This window comes from Narcine bancroftii, chromosome 14 (assembly GCF_036971445.1).
Source record: "Narcine bancroftii isolate sNarBan1 chromosome 14, sNarBan1.hap1, whole genome shotgun sequence".
Lineage (NCBI taxonomy): Eukaryota > Metazoa > Chordata > Chondrichthyes > Torpediniformes > Narcinidae > Narcine > Narcine bancroftii.
The window spans coordinates 56,211,062-56,236,572 of record NC_091482.1 but is presented as its reverse complement, the minus strand read 5'-3'; the positions used below and the strand labels follow the sequence as shown (position 1 = coordinate 56,236,572).

Genomic DNA, 25,511 nt, shown 5'->3' with positions numbered 1-25,511 from the left:
TGATTTTTAAACCTCTCCCTGACGCTTTTTCAAATGCTCCTTTAAATGCATCTCTGATTTTTCTTCTTACCTCGCCTGATACGCAGGTGATAAATTTTGGTTGACAATTGATACTGGATGTTTTTTCTAGTACTAAAGACTCTATTTCAAATTTCAGATTTATTATTAAAGAACATACATGACATCACATACAACCCTGAGATTCTTTTTCCTGTGAGCCAGACAAATTACCACTTAATGGAAGTGCAAAAAAAGACTCAACGTACATATATAAACAAATAAAGAAATGTAAACAAACAGACTGTTAAAAAAAAATCAATAACGTGCAGAAGTAAGAGTCCTTAAACAAGTCCCTGATCGAGTTTGTGGTTGAGGAGTCTGATGGTGGAGTGGGAGCAGCTGTTCCTGAACCTGGTGGTGCGTGTCTTGTGGCACCTACACCTCTTTCCTGATGGCAGCAGTGAGAACAGAGCTGGGTCGTGTGGATTCTTGAATTGAATGGACTTTATCATTATTGTGAACTGGATGGATAATCAGATGTGCTCCACATAGGCATAGTTCCCTCTTTCCAGTAGTTGCTGCGATCAATGTTTTCTGCCAATTTTTCACACAAAGACACTGATCTTGGAAACCTCCCCCTCACTTATTTTAGATTAAACAAATTCAGATTTCAGATTTATTGTCAGGGTACATGCACCCCATCACATACTCTAAGACTCTTTTACCTGTGGGCTAGGCAGAATTACAACTTACTGGTAATTCAATGTACATGTGTAAGCAAATAAAGAAATGTAAGGAGATAAAGGAATTTAAAGAAACTGGCTCTGCAATATGGAGAGAATGAAAAGAAATGTTAATTCAAGTAAAATATTCCGGAGTGGAAACACAAGATATTAGATTTATTGTTGCAAGTGTATATCCATTCCTTCCGCTTAATAATTTAAGAGATTTCATCAAGAATGAGGAAAACGAAACTAAATCTTCAGCAAGCAATTAGGAAATCCAGAAGAATGTCAAAGAGGTTTGAATTCAAGGTTATGGCCACATCCAGAGAACTCTGGCCAGCAATGGTCTCCTCACTTTAGTATTAAGGATGTTAATTTATTGGAGGCAGTTCAGAGTGGGGTTTCAACACCGATTCCTGGAAAGGGCAAGCTGGTTTATGAGGAAGGTTGTCTGGCTAGCCTTGCATCCACTGAAGTTCGGAAGGGACATGATTGAAAAATACAAAATCTTGAGGGAGGTTGTCAGGGTTTCATCTTGTGAGGAAATCTAGAATTCCCATTTTAGGCCTGGACTGATGACAGTTGTACCATACAAGTGTGAGTCAAGGACTATCTCTTCACCTTGGCATCAACGTTACGTGCATCACCAAGGAAGTTAGACTGGTGTATTCTATGCAATTAGATCTGTAACTTGTCCTCTTCCATATGGTAAGAAAAAAAGAATTTACCGTACTTGTATTCCTATACTGGAAGTGAAATGGAATTTAATCTCAGAAGAGATGAAGGATTAAACCTTCATGCAACTTCATTTTAGTTCATTGAAATGACCATGGAGAGACAGATAGGGGAACCAATTGCAGTACAAAATAAATCATGCATCTGGGAATAGATTGTTAACAGCAACAGAAGGATTTGATGGAAATATTGAAGACATATTGCTTGCATCCTCTAAGTGAAGCCTGTGGAAGAAAAATTGCAGACCTGGCTCCTATAATCTTCTGACAACCCACTTAATGACTGTCAGTTCCCATCATCAACATGGGGACTCAGGGAACTTGGTTTTAAGTACAAATCCAATCAATAATTACAGTACCCAGTGCAAGCTTCTTGACTATTTGAAGAGGGACAAGATGTCTGTTGGCTCCATATTACAGCATCGAATGCACAAGGAGAGGTACTTTACTGCAGACCGAATTAATGCATAGCTAAAGATCTATTTAATGCAAAATAAAAAGTGAGTGCAAAAGGGATTAATGTTTATGGTATTCTTTGAAATTTAAACAGTACCATAAAATTGATATTAATTAATATATAAAAGTATACTCTATAAGGGGGAGGGGGGTGGTTGCATTAATTAAGATGGCTTAGATGTTTTGCATAATTTAAATCCATTAGCTCAATTGGAATTATGGCCCACAGGGCTTCGATAGCTCAGTGGTTAGAACACTGATCCTGTAAACCAGGGGTTGTGAGTTTGCTGGGGCCTTATTTCTGTGAGGGGTGCTTGACAAAGTGGCAATAGACAAAGTTACACTATTTTATGTATGTTGCATTCTAAATGTAGTATTATGTGACAGTACTGGAGCCTTTACATAGTATTCCTCGAACATTACTTCATCCAAACCTGTCAGACTCTCCTTCTATTAGATTAAATCCTGTCAGATTCTACTTCCCCTTCATTTATGTATCTCCTTTCCCCTTAACTAAACCAGAAACAGTAAACCTCAGCTGTCACATGTGGTAGGATGTTCCAGATTCTAACCCTTCTCCAGAACATTAAGGACCTCTCTCTTTATTGGATTCCTCATGGCTTATCTTGTTAATTTAACGGACTATTTTCTCTCTTGATCCATATTTTCTGATTTTTCCAATTTCTGCATGCATCTATCTTGCTTTTGTGGTTCTTTTTCTGGACAACTACACCCAGGAAATGTGTTACAGACAAGTTAAGAATCATAGAATACTGTGTGTATATGGCACTTTGACACTGGAAATTGATAACAATGATGTGGGCCACCAAGTGCAGCCATTAATTGTGTCACCTGGAGTTGTATCTATTCACTGAGGATCTAGGTCTTATTCCCAGTTTTGATGGCTGCAATTTGTAGGGCAGGGGAGTGGCCCTGCAAGGTCCTATCCTTCCTTAATGTTTAGTAGCACTTCTGTAACTTCTAATTTTATTTTTTTTTCGAACGTTATTATGGGGATCTGTCCATTAACTCAGTGAACCCAAAATCTTGCATCTGCTGCTGTTGACTGCCAACGATGAAGATTAGAAATGTACTTTTGATGGAGAAATGTAGTCATTTCCAGTGATTCCTGTAACTGTTGGTAATGGGGGATTGGCAAAACTTTTCTCTCCCAGGATCAAAAATGTGTTTCAAGATCTCTTTGTATTTCACCAAGACTTTATCTATTTAAGCATTTTACTTTTTTAAAAAACAAGTTGTGATTATTATGAATAAAATGAGAATTTAGAGAAGTTTTAAAAAAATATAGTCTTAAGACTGCTCTTGAAACCATACTGATTATCTCTTCAGCAATTGGTGAATTCACTCTGACACCTAATGGTTGAATCTTGTCATTTCTCAAAATACATTTGACATATCAGATTACTAAACTATTTATATGAAAAGAATCCCAAAATGTTCACTAGTTACTGCATGTGAAAAGCACCTGGCATCGCCTTTGATTAAGTGTATTTCTAACTGATGAAGAAAGCCCTTTTAATCGCAGCAAGCCCTTCTTCATGAATGTTGTCCAAGAAACGTCTGATGAAATAAAATGGATGGTGTTTGTAGTCCTGTCTCTTCTGAGACTGAACAGATGTTCCATCGGCAGAGGTCTCTCAGAGACTGCAGAATGCGTGTGTTGCCAACAGGTTTTTGTCAGAGTCAATTCTACTTGGACATGAACATTGAAGGAATGCAGAATGTTTCATTAATTTATCAAAACACGTCATAGAGCTATTTACGTGCTCTCTCTTTTTCTGTCATTAACAAAAGAAAGCACACATTCTCTGATGCACAGTCTCAGTCTGAAGTGTCAACCGCCCCTTTACCTCAATACTTTCTGCCTGACCCATCGAGTTCCTCCAGCAACTTATTTTTTCCTCTGAATTCCAGCATCTGCAAACTCTTGTGTCTCCATTTTCTGATCCTGAAGCTGTGAGGTGAGTAAGAGCAAAAATTAGGCTATTTCACCCATTGTGTCTGCCCTGCGATTCCATCATGAGCTCATCCATTATCCCACTCAGCCCTATTCCCTGGCCTTCTCCCCATAACCTTTGATGCCTTGTCTCTTGCAATAAGAAACAGGAGAAGTTGGCTCTACAGCTCGTCGAGGCTGCTGTACTATTCAATGAGATAGGTTAATCTCCACCTACCTGCCTTTCCCCCATATCTCTTAATTCCACTACTATTCTAAAATCTATCCAACCATTTCTTAAATATATTTACTGAAGTCGCCTTATTTATTTATTGAACAAAAAGATACAAAATATAACAATACAGGATTTTCTCCCTATATACCCCTCCCCCTCCCCTTCTATCCCTCCTATCCTCCACCCCCAATATCTAACCCCCAAAAATATAAAAAATGGAGCAAAAATACATAGTTATTAATAATTTGATGTTGCAGATGATGCCAATCCCATCTAACAAAAACCATTATATTTCCAAACCTACACATTTCAAATACGGATTGCACATTTTAATATAGAAAGAATAATTATTATGCAAATTATAAGTTATCTTTTCCAAGGGAATACAAAATCTCAATTCAGTATGCCATCTTTGGATATTTAATTCAATTTTATTCTTCCACGTAATCGCTATACATTTCCTGGCAACTGCTAAAGCTAACCAAATCAATGCCATTAGAAATTTGTCTAGTTTTAAACCCAAAGTCAATGTTGTGGTATATCCCCAAAAAATAATAATGGATCAAGTGTTAATCAGATGATTGTCAGAAATTGCAGGAAGACAGAAAGAACACCTGAACAGAGCAAAGGAAGACCATGAAAATAATGAAGAAAGATGCAATATGAGAATAACATCAAACAGAATTTATGAAATGGTAAAGTTTTGTAAAAAGGAAGACTAATGATGGCAAATGTGAGTTGCTTATGGACAGAGAGAGAAAAAAAAATTAGAATGAGAGATGGCAGGGAAATAAAACAAATACTTTGTGCCAGTCTTCTTAGAAAACCTCCTGAGAATACGAGAGAACGAGTTTAGTGAGAATAAGGAACTGAATGAAAATAACATTGGTCCAAAGTAGTACAGGAGATATAGATGAGACTAAAAGGAGGACGTGCCTTATAAGACAAGGTTATCAAAGTTAAGGCTTTTTTGTTTGGAACGAGGAAGGATGAGAGGTGACAACGGAGGTCTACTGCCATTTTTACACAGAAAGGCTGAATTATTCAGAAATAAATTAGCATACGTGCTCCGATGTGGTCGTTTACACTCTTACAGAGCCTTCCTGTCTTGCGGAGTTTGTCGGAGGGTGAACTTGGGTGGACCCTCCGACAAACATGGGTGGACATCGACGTGTTCATCTGTCGCACATTGTCATCGCGTGGACATTGTAACAGTCGTCAATAACCTGCGACCAAAAGATCCTCAGGAAAGAAGTGGAAATATCTCCAGATTTTCAGACAATTGCGAAGATGGTAGCTATTTACTTAGTTTTATGCGAACGAACCATAATGTCCTGCGTCTCCTGCACGCCTTCAAGTTCCGCGTGTGATAGTACAGATCTATCACCAATGTACATAGTGTATATAGTTACTGTATCTAGACTGTGCTTACAGCGATTGGCTGAGAGCTAAACCACACCTATTGTCTGGGCCTTAAAGGGTTGTGTCCCTAGCCAGGTCGGATCATTCCGGACTGGTCAGCCACCTGTGAAGAGCTCCTGTCTTTTGCTAATAAAAGCCTTGGTTTGGATCAACAAGTCTTTGATTCTCTCAACGGCGATGGACGCCGACCCGCGCTTTACACTGTTGACTGATCAACGCGCGGTCTCCTTCATGTTCAGCAACACCCAGCGTGGTAAGATAAAAAACGACAAAATCGCCAGATGGAGAATCGAACTCTCCACCTTTAACTATGACATCCTGTACCGGCCTGGTAAGCTCAACGACCCGCCTGACGTGCTCTCCAGGGGGACGTGCGCCAGCATACAGATGGACAGACTACTGAAACTCCATGAGGCGCTCTGTCATCCAGGGGTCATTAGGTTTGCCCACTTTGTGAAGGCGCGCAACCTACCCTATACAGTTGAGGAGATCCACTCCATTACCCGAGCCTGTTCGGTGTGCACTGAATGCAAGCCCCACTTCTTCCGTCCGGATAACTCCCACGTTATCAAGGCCACCCGCCCCTTTGAGCGTCTTAGCGGAGACTTTAAGGGGCCCCTACCGTCGACCAACCATAATACCTACATCCTTACGGCCATCGACGAGTACTCCCACTTCCCGTTCGCTGTGCCCTGCCCAGACACCACTGCCACCTCAGTGATACAGGCCCTTCACAGTATTTTCGCCACCTTCGGGTATCCCAATTCCATCCACAGTGATAGGGGGTCCTCATTCATGAGCGCAGAGCTGCAACAGTACCTTCTGGAGTGTGGTATCGCTTCAAGCAGGACCACAAGCTATAACCCACGCGGTAACGGCCAGGTCGAGAGGGAGAATGCCACCATATGGAGAACGGTTACACTGGCTCTCCGGTCTAAAGGTCTCCCCACCTCTCACTGGCAGGAGGTTCTCACTAGTGCCTTACACTCCATCCGCTCCCTCCTATGTACTGCAACAAATGCCACCCCCCACGAAAGGATGTTCCTTTTCCTGAGGAAATCCGAATCAGGAACCACTGTATTGGCATGGCTCACCGTCCCTGGCCCCGTCCTTTTGCGACGCCACATCCGGCACTCAAAGAACGACCACTTGGTCGACCGAGTGACTCTACTCCACGCAAACCCACATTACGCCTACGTTGAATTCCCAGATGGGCGGGAGGACACTGTTTCAGTGCGGGACCTAGCTCAGGACATGGTAGACCCAGCAAAACCCCCAACCCAACCTTCCCCAACTCTTTATTCCCCAGGCCCCGTGCCGCAACAGAAGGACCAACAGCACCCCAACGACCCGGGCCACCCTGCCGACAACACGACTGGGGAATTGAGCGACAGAGCAGTCGCACCCGACGAGCCCGCTGGTGACATCACTCCAGCGACCCCAATCCCGGTACCACGGCGGTCACACCGGATTGTCAGACCCCCTGACCGCTACAGTCCTTGACCTACCCCTTCCTTTCATTCTCTCCCTCGTTTTTGTTTTTTTTTCCCAGGGTCAGTTCTCCAAGAAGGGGTGAATGTGATAGTACAGATCTATCACCAATGTACATAGTGTATATAGTTACTGTATCTAGACTGTGCTTACAGCGATTGGCTGAGAGCTAAGCCACACCTATTGTCTGGGCCTTAAAGGGTTGAGTCCCTAGCCAGGTCGGATCATTCCCGACTGGTCGGCCACCTGTGAAGAGCTCCTGTCTTTTGCTAATAAAAGCCTTGGTTTGGATCAACAAGTCTTTGATTTTTTCAACGAGCTCTACACCGCGTTGCCGTCGCGAGCTGAATGCATCATTATGCGTCCAGAGAATGTCGTATTCGTTAGGTCCATTTCTTACAAAGTGGCCGTGGTCAATTTAGACTGGAGTCGCTCCGTAAAAACATGTAGGGGTACTAGTGGAAAAATTACGGGATGGAATTTACATAATAAATGTCTTGACATTTTTACACTGCCAACAGAGCAGAACATTTTCTATTTTTCAGTGGCTGTGTAGAAGTGCCTTGCAAGATAGCTAGGACAGTCAAGGCAACAGTAGCAAATACCATAGGATATCTGTATCAGGTGAGCAGAGGAAGGTTTAGAAGAGCTATCTGCTATGTTTTTTTTTAACAGAGTAGTGGGTGCCTGGAATGCATTGCCATAGGTGAAGGTGGAGACTGGTACAATCTTTGGCTTGGCTTCGCGGACGAAGATTTATGGAGGGGGTAAAAGTCCACGTCAGCTGCAGGCTCGTTTGTGGCTGACAAGTCCGATGCGGGACAGGCAGACACGGTTGCAACGGCTGCAGGGGAAAATTGGTTGGTTGGGGTTGGGTGTTGGGTTTTTCCTCCTTTGCCTTTTGTCAGTGAGGTGGGCTGCCCGCCAAACTGTGAGGCGCCAAGATGCATGGTTTGAGGCGATATCAGCCCACTGGCGGTGGTCAATGTGGCAGGCACCAAGACTTGTCCGTGAACTACTCTTTGCAGACGATGCCGCTTTAGTTGCCCATTCAGAGCCAGCTCTTCAGCGCTTGACGTCCTGCTTTGCGGAAACTGCCAAAATGTTTGGCCTGGAAGTCAGCCTGAAGAAAACTGAGGTCCTCCATCAGCCAGCTCCCCACCATGACTACCAGCCCCCCCACATCTCCATCGGGCACACAAAACTCAAAACGGTCAACCAGTTTACCTAGACTGGTACAATAGGGACATTTAATTGACTCTGAGACAGACACATGAAAGCAAGAAAAATAGAGGATTATGTGAGGTGTGTAGGGTAGATTGTTGAGCAAATTTATACATGTTGTCACATCATGGGCTGAAAGGTGTGTATTAAGTTGTAATGTTCTAACTAAATAATTAGCGCAGCCTACAAACTCATAATTTATGATTGATCTGGTAGTGAATAGCAACCTTGTAATACTCTCTCTGGCATTTGTAATACTCTCTCGGGCATTTGTAATACTCTCTCGGGCAACCTTGTAATACTCTCTCGGGCATTTGTAATACTCTCTCGGGCAACCTTGTAATACTCTCTCGGGCATTTGTAATACTCTCTCGGGCAACCTTGTAATACTCACTCGGGCAACCTTGTAATACTCTCTCAGATGCTTGTTTTTCGATTCAAAGTACTCTTTGCAGAAACAGGAATTCAAACAAATTGACCCCATGTGACTCTTTACTTTCACGTTGAAAGCATTGTTTGTCCGTTTATTGTCAGTAGATTACATAAATTATATCTAATTCCTGATAGTTTATATAGTCTGTGGTTGGGGATCTTTGAATTGCTGTACAATACATCATTAATCGAAAACCGATCAACCGACATTCCAAATATCCAAAAGATTTTTCGGGTGAGACATGACGTCACAATTTTTAAAAAGTTGAAAAACTGTACCCAACATGGGGATACAGGGAATCAGTTTTACAAAGGAGACACTTGTCCATAGGTTACACATTGAAGGAAACGATAGCACTGATTATTTGTTTATAAATTGCAATTTTTTTTGCCATGAGTTTGTGATAAATTGCATTGTGGCATTCTCAGAATTTGAAATGAATACCGCGCTTTCTCCCTGCTCACCTGCCAGAGCCACGTTCTCTCCCCGCTTGCCCGCCTGAGCCACGCTCCCTTCCCACTCACCTGAGCTGCTCCCTCTGTCAGCGGGGTCGCTGAAATTCTGCAGGAGGACAATCTCTGTGCTATCTCCTACCACTTACAGATGAAGTGAAACCTCGACTCTCAGGCAGGTCTGGCGATGGCAGTGGGGATCAGTGACTGTGCTGGGAAATATTGGAGATCGGCGACTGTGCGATGAAGTGTCAGGGATCGGCGACAGCCGATACAAGTATTCTCCTGATGCTTCTGGGCGGCTTTAAAGAAAATTCCCGAATATCTGAAAAATCTGCTTAACCGAGATAGGTCCTATTCCAAGCATTTTGGATAATCGGAAACATACTGTATTGCATAATTTACATTGTAAAAGGATACTGTACCTTAGAATGATTTTTGTTCATTCGAGTCATACCAATTCATTTCTTCCTTCACTACTCTTGTCGCTTTGCTAATTTATTTCTGGAACAAATGTGAAATACAAAATAGTGAAGAGAATAGCTTAAATTATACGTTTCAAATGTTATTGTACTACAGAAAAAAAGCTTTCTAATTTATTCATACTTTCTTTGGGGAGTGAGTTTCAGGCATTTTGGGGAGGGGAGATATAACAGGCTTATTGGTGAATTGTTGGTGTAGAATTTCTACCTTGGATGTAATTGGCAATCGAGGCACAAACTGTATCTCTTCGAGAAGTGTCTTTTTCACATTTTTTTGCATGAAAGCTTTGTCATGAATCCACTCATATTTCAGAAAGAATATTTTAACATTTTGAAGAGGAGAAATGTGCAATTCAGTTAACATTGTTGAAATTGACCTCATAGTAAATAATAAGCATTGTTGATCTTTCCTCTGAATACCTCTTTTTAAAATCCAACTAAATATACAATCGTTAGTATTACAGAACTGTTTCTCAGTAAATTAGTATTTGAGAGGTAGCTCTTGATATCAATATGTCTAAAAGACAATTTTTGGAACTTCAACAAATACTTGTAAGGGGCCATTCACAGTAGCGATTGTCAATCTGGAGCCACGACTGGTTTGGTGGATGCTGTTGTGATATACGTTAAATTAATCCAAATTTTGTGTGGAAACTACATTTGTACTTGAAATTGCACAATAACTCGTTGGTAGCTTGACAAATTTCAGGTGAATTTGGATGAAAAGGAAACAACCACTCTAGAGAGCAGAAATTCATCCTCTGTCCTGTGCTCTAAATGTTTGATGCAGATACTTTGCTGGCATTTGACTGCAAGGAAAACAAATTTTAGAAGTAGACTATATTTTGCATTGAGAGCATGCAAGAAAGGACAAATCTCTACCCCACTCTTTTTCCATTCCATAGTTCTGTTCAGCGCAGAGAAGTTTCATTTGGAGACTTTTCTTTAATATTTACATGACCACTTCATTCAATTTTATGGGATGCAATTTAATCGAGAATTTCACTTATTTATTTCCAGAACAATAGATGATAAACTGAAACAATATTTATTGAGAGGAGGAAAATGCCAACAGACTTCAGGCAGGAGGAAATTCTGGCCATTAAACAAAATTTGAATGATCATTCAGTTATAATTAGGCAGAGCAATACCAGCAGGATTGTTTCTATCATTATTAGAAGGGGTAATTTGTAATAGAATATCTTACAGAAACATATGCAATAAGTATTCTGCCATCACTACAGTACAATCACTAGAGTGTGCCCATATTTATTGAGCAGTCTGACTAATGAAAGGATGGGGCATGCCAGCTGAATCAAGACCACTGCATTAATAAGGCCAGTTCTGTACATTTATCATCTAATAAAGAAACACTAGTTAGCACAGTACACCACCTTCAACTGGGCTTCGGGGACATCTTGTCATATTTTCCACATGGCTTACCCTGTATTTAGACCTGCCTTGTAGCACAGACTGACACTTTGTACGAAACAGCACTAATTGTAAGATCTCAAGGGTTGCCTTTCCACTAAAAGCACAGTTTGTGAGTTGAAAAATAATTCTGCCAGGCTTGTAAACTTAGGACTGAAACAAAATAGTTGCACTCTAGACAACAGAAACAGGTAACATATAATACGGAAGGGAAATAAAGTAATCTCTTCATTTGCATATCTTATTATGGCCACAGTTCTCAATGCCAGTTTTCATTGGAGACTTAAATAAACATATTTATCTAATAATGATTCTGTCCTCATGATCAGAATGATGGACACCTCTTTCATATTTAATTCTGGTTGATTCTACTTGCAGCTGTAGCCTCTCTTGTTCCTATTCTTTCAATTGAGATTATTTTCCAAAACTAATAGAGACTTGTTATTATCCTCAGGTAAAGAAGTTACTTTTAGAAGCCGTGTTTTATTTTCAGAAAGTACTGAAGCTGTCAGTGACAGTGTGCCTCTGGCTGAAGTCCACACTGGGATGAATGTGTGGAAAGAACTTTGCGTTGGATCTAGCCCACTGACTGGATTTATGGCTTGATTGGAATTAAGTTTTCCAGGTGTGGAAGACTGGATGAGCTGATCCCACCGCAGCTGACTAGCACCCCATGAGATGAAGTGGTGTCCCAGTGATGAGAGGACTTCAAGAATGGTAGCTTAAAGCTTTGCTACCAAATCATCAAAAAAAAAATTAAAAGCCAATTAAAAAGTTTTTGAAGAAATGAAGCACTGCCTTGCATTAACCTTTCATCTATAAGGTGAGCGACCCCTTCATTGAATGACATTGTGCGCTATTCTTCTTTCATGTGAAGCTGAGGGCATCAAATTTGCAAATGTTCCCCGATCATTGAGCTCCAAAACTGGAACTATCTCAGACTGAGCACATAAAGTGACTTTATGGTAAGGAGCTTTGATGACCTACGTTATGTCCAATCAATAATCTGTGGAACAAGCTTTGCTCCTCTGAAGACAAAAGTTTGTTGGACATCTTTACTAAATACGAAATGCCACAAAATGCATAAAAAACTAGATGAGGTAGTGACTTAGAGGTAGCGAAGTAACTCTAAGGGAATGGATTAAAACATCCCCTGAATAGTTGAAAATAGGAATGTGTCACCAAGAGGGGAAATTAATCTTCCAATGGCCCTTAATGGATATAAAGTTCAGAATGATGGTTGGACTACTACCTTGACATGATTCTATTGACAATGTGAGGAACTAAATCTTGTGTCCAAAGTGCATGTGAGAAATAACAAATTTATTGGCCTAACGAATCAGAATCAGGATTTATTGTCATGAAGTTTGGCAGGAAACATTCATATTATAACCATCTTATGACATTACCATAAATAAAACCAAAATAAAGTGGTGAATCATGCCCACTCCATTATCAAACTAGCATCCGTAGTTGCGCCCCCCACAGGGTGGCTGGGAGTCACAAAGAACTTGGGAGGCACATGACTTCAGAGGTTGGGTGATTGTGATAGGGCACCGACTGTAATTATTTAAACTCCTGTGAAGATTCCATTAAACATCTCTCTTGGTTCAGCTCACGGACAGCGTTTGTTCTGCATTCACTACTCGCTACAGTAAAATTATACTAATAAATAGTGCATGAAAAGTCTTTGGTTCCTTGATTGTTCAGGAATCTGATGGCAGCGGGGAAGAAACTGTCCTTATCTTGGTGAGTGCTCATCTTTAGGCTCCTGTACCTTTTCCCCGATGGTAGCAGAGTGAAGAGGGCACGGCCTGGGCGGTGGGGTTCTTTGAGAATTGAGGCTGCTTTTTTTTTTAAAGACACCGCCTCATGTCGATGTCTTCGATGGAGTGAAGTCCGGTGCCTGTGATGTCGCAGTTGACAACCCTCTAGAGTTTATTCTGGTCCTAAGAGTTTGTGCAGCCACCCAGAATGCTGTCCACATACACCTGGAGAAGCTTACGAGAGTCTTCAGTCACATACCAAACTGACTCAAGTATCTCACAAGGCATAGCCCCTGGCGAGCCTTCTTTGTGATTGCATCAACATGGAGGCTCCAGGACAGATCCTCGGGGATGTTGACACCCAAGAATTGGAAGTTATTGACCCTCTCCACTACTGAGCCCTCAATGGGGACAGGGTCGTGTTCCCCTGACTTCCTCCTGAAGTCCACAATCATCTCCTTGGTTTTGCTGATATTGAGCACAAGGTTGCTGTCGTTACACCGTTCAATGGGGTGATCCATCTCCCTCCTGTAGACGTCCTCATTGCTGGTTTATGATTCTGCCGACAATTGTGGTGTCGTCGGATGACACTTGTAGATGATACTGGAATTGTGCCTGGCCACACAGGTGTAGAGCAGTGGCTAAGCACACATCCTTGGGGTGTGCCTGTGTTGATAATCAGTGAGAGAAGACGTTGTTTTACATATCAGATTTACAAAGAAGCCATGTCGTAATTTCGAAGTTGAACTTACTCGGTGAAGTTTTAAGAGTTATAAAGTTGATATTAAAATGTGTAGAATTTCCAAAGAGTAGTTAATGTGATATGAGAAATGTTGGGTGAAGTGTGATGAATCCACTGGAATTTCGCAAAATTTAAATTTAGACGTACAGCACAGTAACAGGCCATTTCGTCCAAAGGGTCTGTGCTGCCCAAGTTACACCCCATTAACCTACAACCCCCCAGTTCATTTTGAAAGGTGGGAGGAAACCAGAGCCCCCGTGGAGAACCCACGTAGACACAGGGAGAACGTACAAACTCCATTCAGACAGTGCGGGATTTTCTCCCCGGTCCGGTCCAGATCGCTGGCACTGTAAAGGCATTGTGCTAACCACTAAGCCAACCATGTTGCCCTTTTTACTTGTTAAATTAATGGATCTGGGGACACCATTTCTTTGGATCAGTAAGTATTTGTTAAATTCTTTTACTAAATCTTTTTAGGAAGATTTATATAAATTATTTTTTTTTTAAAAATGGCTCTATATAGAGAAAGGTTATTAAATACAGGGAGCAATAGCCCTGTGCAGCCATAATCGGAAATCATTTTCATTTCATTCTGTTTTCCTCTGGTGTTGTTGGATTCTTTTTGATTCTTGACTTTAGATTGATATTGACGTTTCAAATAAATGCTCTTCCCAGTTTTGAAAGGACATTTTATTATTTCCTTTTGAGTGAGAGTCCAATGATGGACACCTACATATTTAACAATAATTAAACAATATATTTAACGCTGATAATCGCACCATTTTACCCAATGCCGATTTAAAGAATCATTGATTTGTTGTTACAGAATGGAAGTTCATTCAGTTCATGGATCCTGGTTGGCCTTCTCTGAGGTTAATTTAGATTGTTCCCTAACTTGGCTCTTTTCCTGTAACCCTGAAATTCTTTTCTTCCTGCCATTTATCCTGTTCCTGTCTGAAAAACATGATTCATTCTGCTTCCACCATTCTTTTGTGCAGAGCATTTCTAATCCAAATTTACTGGCTGCCTGAAGAAGTTTTTCCATATGACATGTTTTGTTCTTTTGCCAATCACCTTAAGTCTGTGACTTGTGGTTCTGTATTCTTCCTCCAAGGGAGGAATATTCTTATTCACTCTGTCTAGACCCTCTATAATTTTGAACACTTCTATCAAATTTCCTCTCAACTTTCTTCCTCCAGGCAAAGTCGTCTCAGTCTTTCCAATCCAGTGGGAATATTCAAGCAAATTATATTCCACTACCCCCTCTGGGGTACATCTAAATTCTGTGGCGCATCCATGACGCTGGTCGTTTTATAAAACGTTCGACATAATTTCATTGCTTTTATCCTCTGTGCCTCTCTGTGCAAAGCCAGGATTCGGTTCTCAATCTGTCCACCTTAACATTTTGTGAACATGTTAAATGGTTTCTCTGTGTGAGTTAAAAACACACTGAAGTGCTGGAGAAACTAGGCTGGTCTTTCAGCGTCCATAAAAGATAAAGATATATTGTCAATTCTGCTTATTCCTTGAAGGACGGCTCAGGCCCAAAATGTTTGCAATATATCTTTGCCTTTTATGGACGCTGAAAGACTGGCTGAGGTCCTCCAGCATGTTGGTGTGTTCTTACTACAATCTCAGCATCTGCAGACTTTCGCATTTCACGCTCGGTTTATGCTTTTCAAAATTGTACCATTTTGTTTTGTATTGGTTCTTTTTATTCTTCCTATCAAAATGTTTTGCTTCACACTTCTCTGCTTTAAATTTTATTTTTTATATTCTTCCACCAGTATGTAGTTGAAATCTAACTTCCTGAATATTCACTGTAACTTTGTATGCCAGAAACACAGAATGAGTACATGACTGAGCCGATCATGTCCAAGCTATTTTGATGTAACAGCAATCTAGTCTACTCCCCTCCATTAAGACAAAGTGTACCAACTACTTCCTTTCAGGCCCATATTGATTTCCCATTGAATTCTACACATACATTTGTCTCTGCTACTTCCACATCAGTGCAATTCAAATTCTGATCATTCTAAAATAAAACCAGGCCAGGCAGCAAAATATAGTTAATATTAATAGCAATTCAAAGGTTTGCTCTCTTTATAAACCTCCTGATCTGCTCTTCTATGCCCCTTGACCACCTCTTGTTGCAAAGCACTTCCTTAAGCAAATGCAAGAGATAATACTGTTCCCTTTTTATTTATAGACTGCTCTCTTGAGCCTGACCACCACCCTTTGATTCATTATAGAGACTAAGAAGTATAAGGCGGAGAGGCATGGAGAAGATTTTCAGGATGGGGCAATTCAGTCATGAGGAATGGCTGGAGAGGCTGGCATTATTTTCCTTGGAGAACAATGTAGATATATAAAATTATGAGGAACGTAGATACTTCATTTAGAGTAATGGGCAAAAGGTTCAGGGGAGAACTGAGGAGAATCTTTCCACCCACAAGGTGATTGGAATCTGGGATATGGTGCCTGGGTAGGTGGTGAAGGAGATACTCTCAGAATGTTTATTTAGAAACTACTTGGATCACCCAGACATTGAAGGCTATGGGCCAAGTGCTGGTAGATGGGCGCACCCTTGTCAACATGACTCAGTGGGCCAAAAGATCTGTACTGTTTGACTCCATGACCGTGATTGTATGAGCTGCATTAAAACTTTTTCCCTTGAATTAACTTTGATATTTTTGTCAATTATTTCCGTTTGCAAAACCACAATCTTTGAGTGGCAGCGGAAAACAAAATCTTTCCTCTTTGCATTCTGTACCTTCATTGCTCTCCATTTTCAATCTACTATTCATAAAAGTTAAAATGATTTAGGTGCCAACCATGAAACATATTCAGCTTCCAGCCCAACATACTAATGTTCAGTTTGCAGAAGTTCATATTTTATTGTATTACTAATTCTGGTTTTGTCAAAGAATGAATCTTGATTCGAATATATGGCTTGAAATTTGGAGACACGCCTTTCTCTTTAACTGTTAACTGAATACCTTCCAATGCTCATTAAGATGGAGTGGGGAAATAGAAGACACCTTCTTGTATTTTTATCATCTTTCACAGGCTTATTTCAGCATTAAGCAGGCCACAATGCTCACTCCAGCTGTAATAAACATAATGAATTGCCAAAGCTTTGTCCATGGAAAGTTGCACAAAATTCTCAAGGCTCATAAATACTCATCTACGGTCTACTATTATATCAAAATGGAAAACTGCTATTTGTTCATCCATCATTGAACTACAGTCAATAGCCCACCTGGCAATTACCTGCCTGTAACTGTTACAAATTCCTCGTTCAAACGTTTTTCCTTTAATTTATGGATGTGGGATTATTGCAGTGAGTTCCTGTGCTACAGGAAAAACTACACTTAATAGTGTTTTCAGTTAATTTATCATTGCCTTAGTGATCTACCATATTAACATTACATCCCTCCTGAGGTTGAAGCTGAGGAGATCCACTAATAACCATATATGGAATAATTTTATTTCCGTCCTACACGGAGTACTCAACGTATTTATAGCAATGTAAGAGCCTGAGGTGCTGTTTATGAGAATGGAAAAAAAAACCTTTATTCGTCATCACAATTCCTCATTTAAAGCACTGTTTAGGATTAAATTAAAATATGATTATGGTGTTTTTAAGCATTGTTTGTTATGTTACAGTAACCATTTTGTACACAGTAATAAGATATTTGAAACGTGTCGTTTGTAAAAATTAGCATCATTATTTTCAAACTTAGAAAAAAAATATATATACACACAGACACACACATACTGTATATATAATTTTGCTTAAGGTAATAGAATATACATTTGACTTATGCAAAACATTTTGATTGCACAAGGTTTCGCAGAATATTTCTACCAACAAAAATGTACAGTCCTGACTAATTACAGATTTTACCCAAGCATTCTGTGCATCTGACTGAAGAAATACCTCCGCATCTCTGTTGTAAGCAGACAGCCATCAATCCTGAAGTTGTGTCCTTATGTCCTAGACTTTCCCATGGGAAACAATCTTTCCTCATCTACTCTGTCCCCTCATTCTCCTAAATTCCAATGAGTATAGGCCAAGAGCTGTCAAATGCCCTTCATACAATAACCCTTTCATTCCTGGAATCATCCTTCTGACCTCATCTGAACCCTCTCCAACGTCAGCACATCCTTTCTTAAATGAGGAGCCCAAAACTGCTCACAATACTTTTAAAAAGATTTTTAAAAAATTTTTAAACTGCTCACAATACTTCAAGTGAAGTTTCACCAGTGCCTTATAAAACATCACACCCCTGCTCTTATGTTTTATTCCTCTTGAAATAAATGCCATAATTGCATTTGCCTTCTTCACCACTGACCAAGAAAGGATGTGCTGGCATTGGAGAGAGTCCAGGAGAAGGTTTACGCAAATGATCCTGGCGATGAAAGGGTTAATGGATGAAGACAGTTCTGGGCCTGTACGCGTCGTGTTTAGAAGGATGAGAGGGGATCTCTTTGATACATAGTGAATATTAAAAGGGCCATTAGAGTGGACATGTTTCCAGTAGCGGGAGAGTTGAGGTCCAGCCTCAGAATAAAAAGGTGTCCCTTTATAGCAGAGGAAGGATGCTGCCCGCCTATTCACGATCAGCGGTTGCATGGCATCATGTCCTATTTGAACATGGAAAAGATTCGTTATTCAATTCATAATTCAGGTATAAGATTTCAGAAGTTATGGTGCATTCTCTTACTTTATAATTTCACTTCAATGTAATTAAAATGTCCGACTTGTACCTTTTCCACGTTCTTTTCGTTTATTTTTTTCTACTTTCGTTTTTCTTTTAATACTAATCATATATGGCATATGGCAGTGTGGTTAGGCAAGGATTTTGAGTTTTTATCCTTTACTATTTTATTTTCTCTCTTTTTTTGTGTTATTAGAGATTTTTTCCAAAAAAACCATATCATTTAGAATAGGTTTTTGTCATACTGAATGCCTTATTAAGTTTGTGTAACTATCCATATCATCTTATTGATTTGCACCTTTTTTTGCAGAAGTTCTTTATTAAAATCAATAAAAATATTTTAAAAAGAAAGAACAGAGATGAGGCAACATTTCTTCAGCCGAAAGGTAGTGGATCTGTGGAATTCATTTCTACAAACGGCTGTGGAGGCTGTCATTGAGCAGATATAATTAGAGCTTGATAGGCTCTTGATTAGTAAGGCCGGCAAAGGTTATGCAGAGAAGGCAGGAAAATGGTGTTGAAGGGAAGAATACATCAGCCATGATTCAAATGGAGGAGAAGATATGATAGGCCAAATGGCCTAATTATGCTCCTATCTTTTAATAATTACAAAAACCAGATAAGGATTTGAAAGTGTTTGACTTGCCTCCCCATGCATTTCATATGGAACAAAATATTTGCTTAAAACACGATAAAGAAAATATTTTCAATGTTCAGTGTTACTTAAATGTTTCTACAGTCCGTCTGTATAGCTGCTTCCTTGGGGCAGTTGCCAGTGAAGAAGAATATACTGAGTCTCCTGAAAGAAGATCAATGAACCAATTTTCTGTTACTGCATTTAAACATCCCATGAAGATAAAGAAAGTTACCCCTCTGCCAGTTTGAAAGTGAAATCTTAGCAACAAGGTGCCAAAATAAGAAAAGAAGAAATCCCTTTCCAAAAATGTTTGGTTTACAGTAAAATAGCATCTTGACATTCACAAGATGCTGCAGAATGATTTCACTTGAAACCCGGGTTGATAACATGCAAGTATACATTCCTCTATGTGTACGAGGTCAAGTGTCTCCTATTCTCTTGCAAACCAGGCAGGCTAAAAGGTTTTTCCTCTAAAATAGCTTTTCCTGAGTAATTACTATGGGGTTAAGGGAGATGCAGTAGGTAAGTGGATTGTAGATGACTCACTAATCGATGCCACCAAATATTCGAGCTCTCTAGAGAAGTGTTGAGTACTTCCAGGCATGTTTCTGAGTTTGAAAATCACATTTTTCTATTCAGGCATAAAGTATTTTAAGGTCAAAAGTAGTTTACCCTGTCCTTTCATTTGTATGGATGGCTCATATGGAAAGGGTGGCATGGTTAGTGTAATGGTCAGTGCAACGCTATAAGGGTGCCAGTGACCCAGATTCTGATCAGCGCTTGAAGGAGTACATTCTCCGTGTCTTCATGTGTTTCATCCGTGTGCTCTGGTATGGCGGGGGAGGGAGGGTTAATTGTTGTATTTAGGGGGCACGGGCTCGTTAGCCAGAAGGGCCTGTTTCCATGCTGTATGGTTAAATTTAAACATATTCAGACATCCTTGGTGTCTCCTTCCTAATTGTTTGCTACATGTTCCTAATCCCTCTAACCCAGTGGTTCTCATCCTTTATTCTTTCCACTCACATACCACTTTAAATATTCCCTTTGCCATAGGTGCTCTGTGATTAGTCAAGGATTGCTTAAGGCGGGATGTGAGTGAGAATAAAAAATTTGAAAACCACTGTTTTAATTGTACCTAATTGACTCGTTATATGCATGGTTTCATCGCTCCAAAGGAAACGGTCCAATGACAATTTTTCTCAAGCAAAATATTTCAGTAACAATTGGGTCTAGAGCAGTGATTCTCAACCTTTCCTTCCCAACTTAAGCAATCCCTTACTAATCACGGAGAACTGATGGCATGGGGATTACTTAAAGTGGGATGTGAGTGGAAAGAAAAAGGTTGAGAAACATTGATCTAAGGAAAATTTGGTGAACTTGAGATAAAAAAAAAGCAATTTGCAAAAATAAAATCAATATGTGATATCCACCTACTTGTTCACATTAAAATCTTCCAAACAATATTTTGGCTGAAAATACTTGATAAAACTGTTGACTGCTGTTGGTAACCTGACTTGAAAGTTTGTGCACTCCATGGACAAGGTGGGAAAGCTGTTTTATATAAGTGGCATATTCTATATCAAGACAATAAAAATAACTACAAGCATAATTTTTAAATTTAAGTTAAATTTATCTTTAGACATAAAGCACAGTAAATAGGCCATTGCAGCCCACAAGCTTGTTCCGTCCATTTAACCTACAACCCCTGGAATGTTTTGAAAGGTGGGAGCCCCCTGGGGAAAACCCATGCGGACACAGGGAGAATGTATAAACTCCTTACAGACAACGCTGGATTCGAACCCCGGTCCCGATCCCTGGTGCTGTTACAGCATTGCGCTAACTGCTATTCTAATTATGCCACCCTGTAGATATGTACTGCAATTAAAAAGGATAATTCTAGTTACAGAACTTGTTCTAATTGTAAATATTGTTCTTTGCTCATTTTTAAATCAGAAAGAGAATGATCAGCTGAGGAAAGAAGATACATATGCCTGTTCACATTAACCATTCGAGACTCTCATACCCCTGTAGATTAATTAGGCATAACTGGGTATATTTGTAATGATGAATACTTGTCCTGCATATGTACTGATTGTCTGTTTGTGTGTGACGCCTGGCTGTGTGTCTGCGTGTTTTGCACCAAGTATCGGAGAACGTTGTTTCATCGGGTTGTACTTGTGCAATCAGATGATGATAAACTTAGCTTGGCTTGAATGATATTCTGCTGTCAATACATTTGCTGTTCAAAACCATGCTAGTGGAAGAAAATTGGCTCAGTAGTCTAATCTGGTCCATAATTGTTCAAGAGGTTTGTTTTCAGTGATTGTCATCTGGACACAACATTGGAGCTCTACTCAAAACTGGATAAACTCATTTATCATTTATATAAAAATGTGTTGCCTCAAATGGTCACATGGTGATTATTCTGCACTTCACATTTTCTCAGAGTAAATAAAGTTCCCTGAAATTTTCCGCAGGATTGATGTGACTATTTTATATTTTTTATAAGTCAAACACGAAAGTCTACAGACATTGTGTTTGAAGTGAAAAAAACAACGCTGGAAAACTCAGCAGGTCAAACAGTGCACTTTATCTAGCAAAGATAAAGATACATAAACAACGTTTTGGGCTTGAGCCCTTCATCAAGGTAAGGGCTTCATATCTTGATCAAGCCTGAAACGTTGGTTATGTATCTTTATCTTTGCTATATAAAATACATTGTTTGACTTGCTAAATTTCTCCAGCGTCATGTTTCTACTTTTAGTTATTTTATATCTTTTAACTTCTGTTCTGATTTTGCAATAAATTGGAATGAAGGCTGTCATTCCAAATCTTTTCATTTTCTTGAAGACATGTCCCTCTTCTGTCTTAGCAAGGCTAAATCCCTATTTTACCTTCTCCAGTGCCATTATGTTTGTTTTACGATATAGAGACTAGATCAATTTGCTACATGAGAATTGTGGTCATATCAAGGTATAATCAAAGTTGAACATTATTTTACAGTTTTTCAATACAATCCCTACAGAAATGAAACAAAATGATTGGTTTGGATTTATTAGCCTCAATCATTATTCAAGATTCCTTTAATGCCATGCAATAAAACAGATGTAATATTACACAAAATTTGCTTTAATCTACCGTAAGGCAGACATTTGCCATCAGCAGAAATTGCCAGGCACTTCCTACAGCCAGAAAAAGAGAGTCCACCCAGTGTCAGTGAGTGTCCGTGGATTCACCTCCAGCAATTCTTAATGATTAGTGTAAATAATCGTCCTATTCATAAGCATTTCCTGAAGATGATATTCCCTCTGTATTCTTTGAATGAAATATAATATAATGCTCTTGACTTTATTGAAATTCACTTCATCAATTGCTCACAAATCAATCTGATGATGGCCTATATTTTGTGGTGGAGGGAAAAGGATTAATGGTTGTTGCTGAACATGTGAGAATGGAAGCTAATAAAATTTTAACAGACACTTATTTGCTCTATCGAATGGCTTTGAATGTGGGGAAATATTATGTTAAGAATTTCAAGTCAGTGGCATTGCTGTTCCTTTGCCATGACTGAATGGAGAATTTAATATTCAATTCCCTCGATTAATGTTTGGGAATGCCAGTAGGACTGGGTCCTACTACCTGATGTTCAAGATGGAAGATGGGGATAGATGTAGAGAAAAGCTTTGAAGTCTGTGCTGAGGAGATTCACCAGGTTGTTACAGGGAATAGAGAGCTTTCCTTATAAGGGAAGAGTGGAGAGAATGGTACATGAGAGGATGAAAGGTGAGCTTACAGGGGTTTATAAAATTATGAGGGGCATTGGCAGGGTAGGAATTTTTGTGAGAGTGCTGGAGTTTAAAGCCAGAGGGCAAGTTCATCACCACAGAGCATGACATGGAATGAGCTGTCAGTGGAAGTGATGGAGGCAGATAAAATTACAGGGTTTAAAAGAACAGGTACCCGGACAGGAATGCAGTCGAGGGACTCAGGCCTAATGCAGGGAAATGGGAAAAGCATACATATATATCATAAACAAATTTGGCCGAAGGGGCTACTTCTGAGCTATATTTTGAGCTATTAATGAGTATCCTTCTCTATATGGAAAACCTCGAGTTATCGAAGGGCTAATGGCTGACTGTAGCTTCAATTGGAATTGAAGGCCAATAAATATTAGGACCCATTGACTGGATTACAGGTGACTCTGTGTGATGTCAGCATTTATATGTTGAAAGACAACTGACTTTTAAAATTGTAGTGTGAGAGAATAAGGCTCCTCACTTGTAAAAATCAGTTTGCTTAGGGTGAAGTAATGGTTCTGCCTTAATTACAATTAATATTATTAAAACTCAACTGATCAAATAAATCCTAACATTTGAAGTAAAACATGAAAACTGACACTGTGATGGAAGTAAACACACGATGCTAGAGAAACTCAGCTGGACAAACAGTGCACTTTTTATCGCAAAGATAAAGATACATAAGCAACGTTTTGGGAATGAGCCCTTCATCAAGATATGAGCCAAATGTAGGCAGGTGCCCGAATAAATGGTGAGGGGAGGAGTTGCAGTGGGAACAACACAGGCTTACAGGCAGGAGGTAATAGGTGGATAAGGGAGGGAGGGCACAACAGCAAACAAGGGGTCGGGTGGGGGGGGGAATGGATCTGTGTATGGAGATTCAAGAAAGGAACTGGATGAAAGAAGACAGAGGGATGTGGAAGAGAGGGAGAATGGGGAGTAGGCTAGCAGAAACTGGTGACATCAATGTTCATGCCATTCAGTTGGAGAGCACCTCGACTGAAAATTAGGTGTTGTTCCTCCAATTTACGGGTGGTCTTGCTTTGACAGTACATGAGGCCATGGACAGACCAGTACCTAATGCCAAGGACAGACCAGTGCATGAGGCATGGACCTAACATATGAATGTCTTTCTATCAAAAACACCATGGGCAAAATTAAAGATCATGCCAAATCATTGGTGCTACATCGATGGTTTTTGTGTCAATGGAAGAAAGCAGTAATATTTTTTGTTTTTGAATGGCATAAATTACAATTACTTTATTACAATATTGCTAATTGAACAATGATAGTTTACATTCATTATTGTCTTTCTGTGTTTTGTGGCGCTATTATTTCAATGTGAGCTTCTCAAATTTGGAATCGGCAAGGCTGATCCTGTTAATTCATATTGTTTGTTAAAATGGTGAATAATGGAGAGCTTCACAATGGAGAGCTTCCAAAGCATCATTGCTCACCATTAGTTCCACCTAGTCTTGTTCAATTTGGTGTCATTTTGCGTCCATTTCCTGACTTTGATGTTATTCGTGAATTTCCCACTCTGGCCCATATCAAAGGCCATTTGTAAAAAACGAGCATACTAATCCAACCTTTTTACAAGCTTTCTGTTACTTCATAAAATATGACCCTTGCTGAAACTTTTATCTTATTATGTTTTCAGAACAAATTGAATACTGTGTGGCATTTTCACCATGCACATATTTTTATCGGTGGAGAAAAATGAGTCTGTCTGCATGTTGGCTACTGAGGATGGTTGTGACCTTTTCCTGAGAGCAGTTGTATCCTGCTCTTCCTATCTCACTCAACCCCTCCTGCTTCTTACTACATTGGCACACAATGAACTCAGTTTCACCAGCTTCAACCATTCTGGCAGGGGGCTCAGTGAAATATTCTGCATCTCCCTCGATTAGACAGAGAGTCATGATTAATAGGCTTTAATCACCTTAAGACATCAACCCATCTCACATGTTGCTGGTTTGGTTCGAAGGGAGGTACTGAGGGGATGTAAGGATTTCCGGGAGGGAGAAATCACAGGTTTAGGGGGCAGGCCAGCTCATACAATACAAACAATACAGTGGTGGCACCACATGGATTTTATAGAGAGCAAAATACTGTGAAGCGGGCAGTTGAAAAGAATTGGAGGTGCATAGGAGATGACAGATGGTGAAATCTGAAGCATCAAACAACCTGCTGGAGGAACTCAACAGGTCAAGGGGCATCAGTGGGAGAAAAAAGGATTGTGCCAGAACTTTCATTGTGTAAGGTTCTGTCTTGAAACATTGACCGTTCTTCTTCTCCCACTGATGCTCCTTGACCTGTTGAGTTCCTCCAGCAGGCTGTTTGTTGCAGGTGGCCAGAATCAATCTGCTTCAGTTTAGGTTGGGACTGTGAATACTAAAGGTTTGGTGCAGAACTGTTTGAGAAGAAGAAGCTGAGGAGAAGACCCACATGATGGTGTCCATGGCAGTGAACCAGTGAAGAAACACACGAGCTGTCGGTGACTCAAGGGAAGGAACACACATCGGCTGTGGGCTGCTAGTGTCTGCGGTCGAGGCATTCACAGTGGGCTGCAAACTGGCTCAAGACTGGCTGAAGGGATACCGGGTATCAGACTTGCAATGGGAGAGGGTGCCGAGGGCGCTGAAGGGTTTTTGATTGTATCGGAGGTTCAGATCTGGAGCTCGGGCTGCTGATGGTTTGAACTGGATTCTGTGTGCCTGCGGGGGGCTGCGGCAGTGCAGGAGGTGAATCCGCAGACACTCGATGACTCTGCGGGGACTTCCTTTTGCTTCTCTTTCTCTGA

The 25,511-nt window shown here is 40.3% G+C and overlaps 1 long non-coding RNA gene across 1 annotated transcript in view; it reads right to left on the bottom strand.

Annotated features, from left to right (window-relative positions):
* Nucleotides 1–3,762: 3,762 nt before the first annotated feature.
* The window catches only part of LOC138749294 (uncharacterized), a 110,904-nt gene continuing 89,155 nt past the window's right edge, over nt 3,763–25,511 (bottom strand). The window contains exons 4-5 of the long non-coding RNA XR_011348542.1: nt 9,555–9,633; nt 3,763–3,890 (exon numbers count right to left, since the gene is read on the bottom strand). This is a non-coding gene — a long non-coding RNA (uncharacterized lncRNA). The remainder of the gene's footprint in view (nt 3,891–9,554; nt 9,634–25,511) is intronic.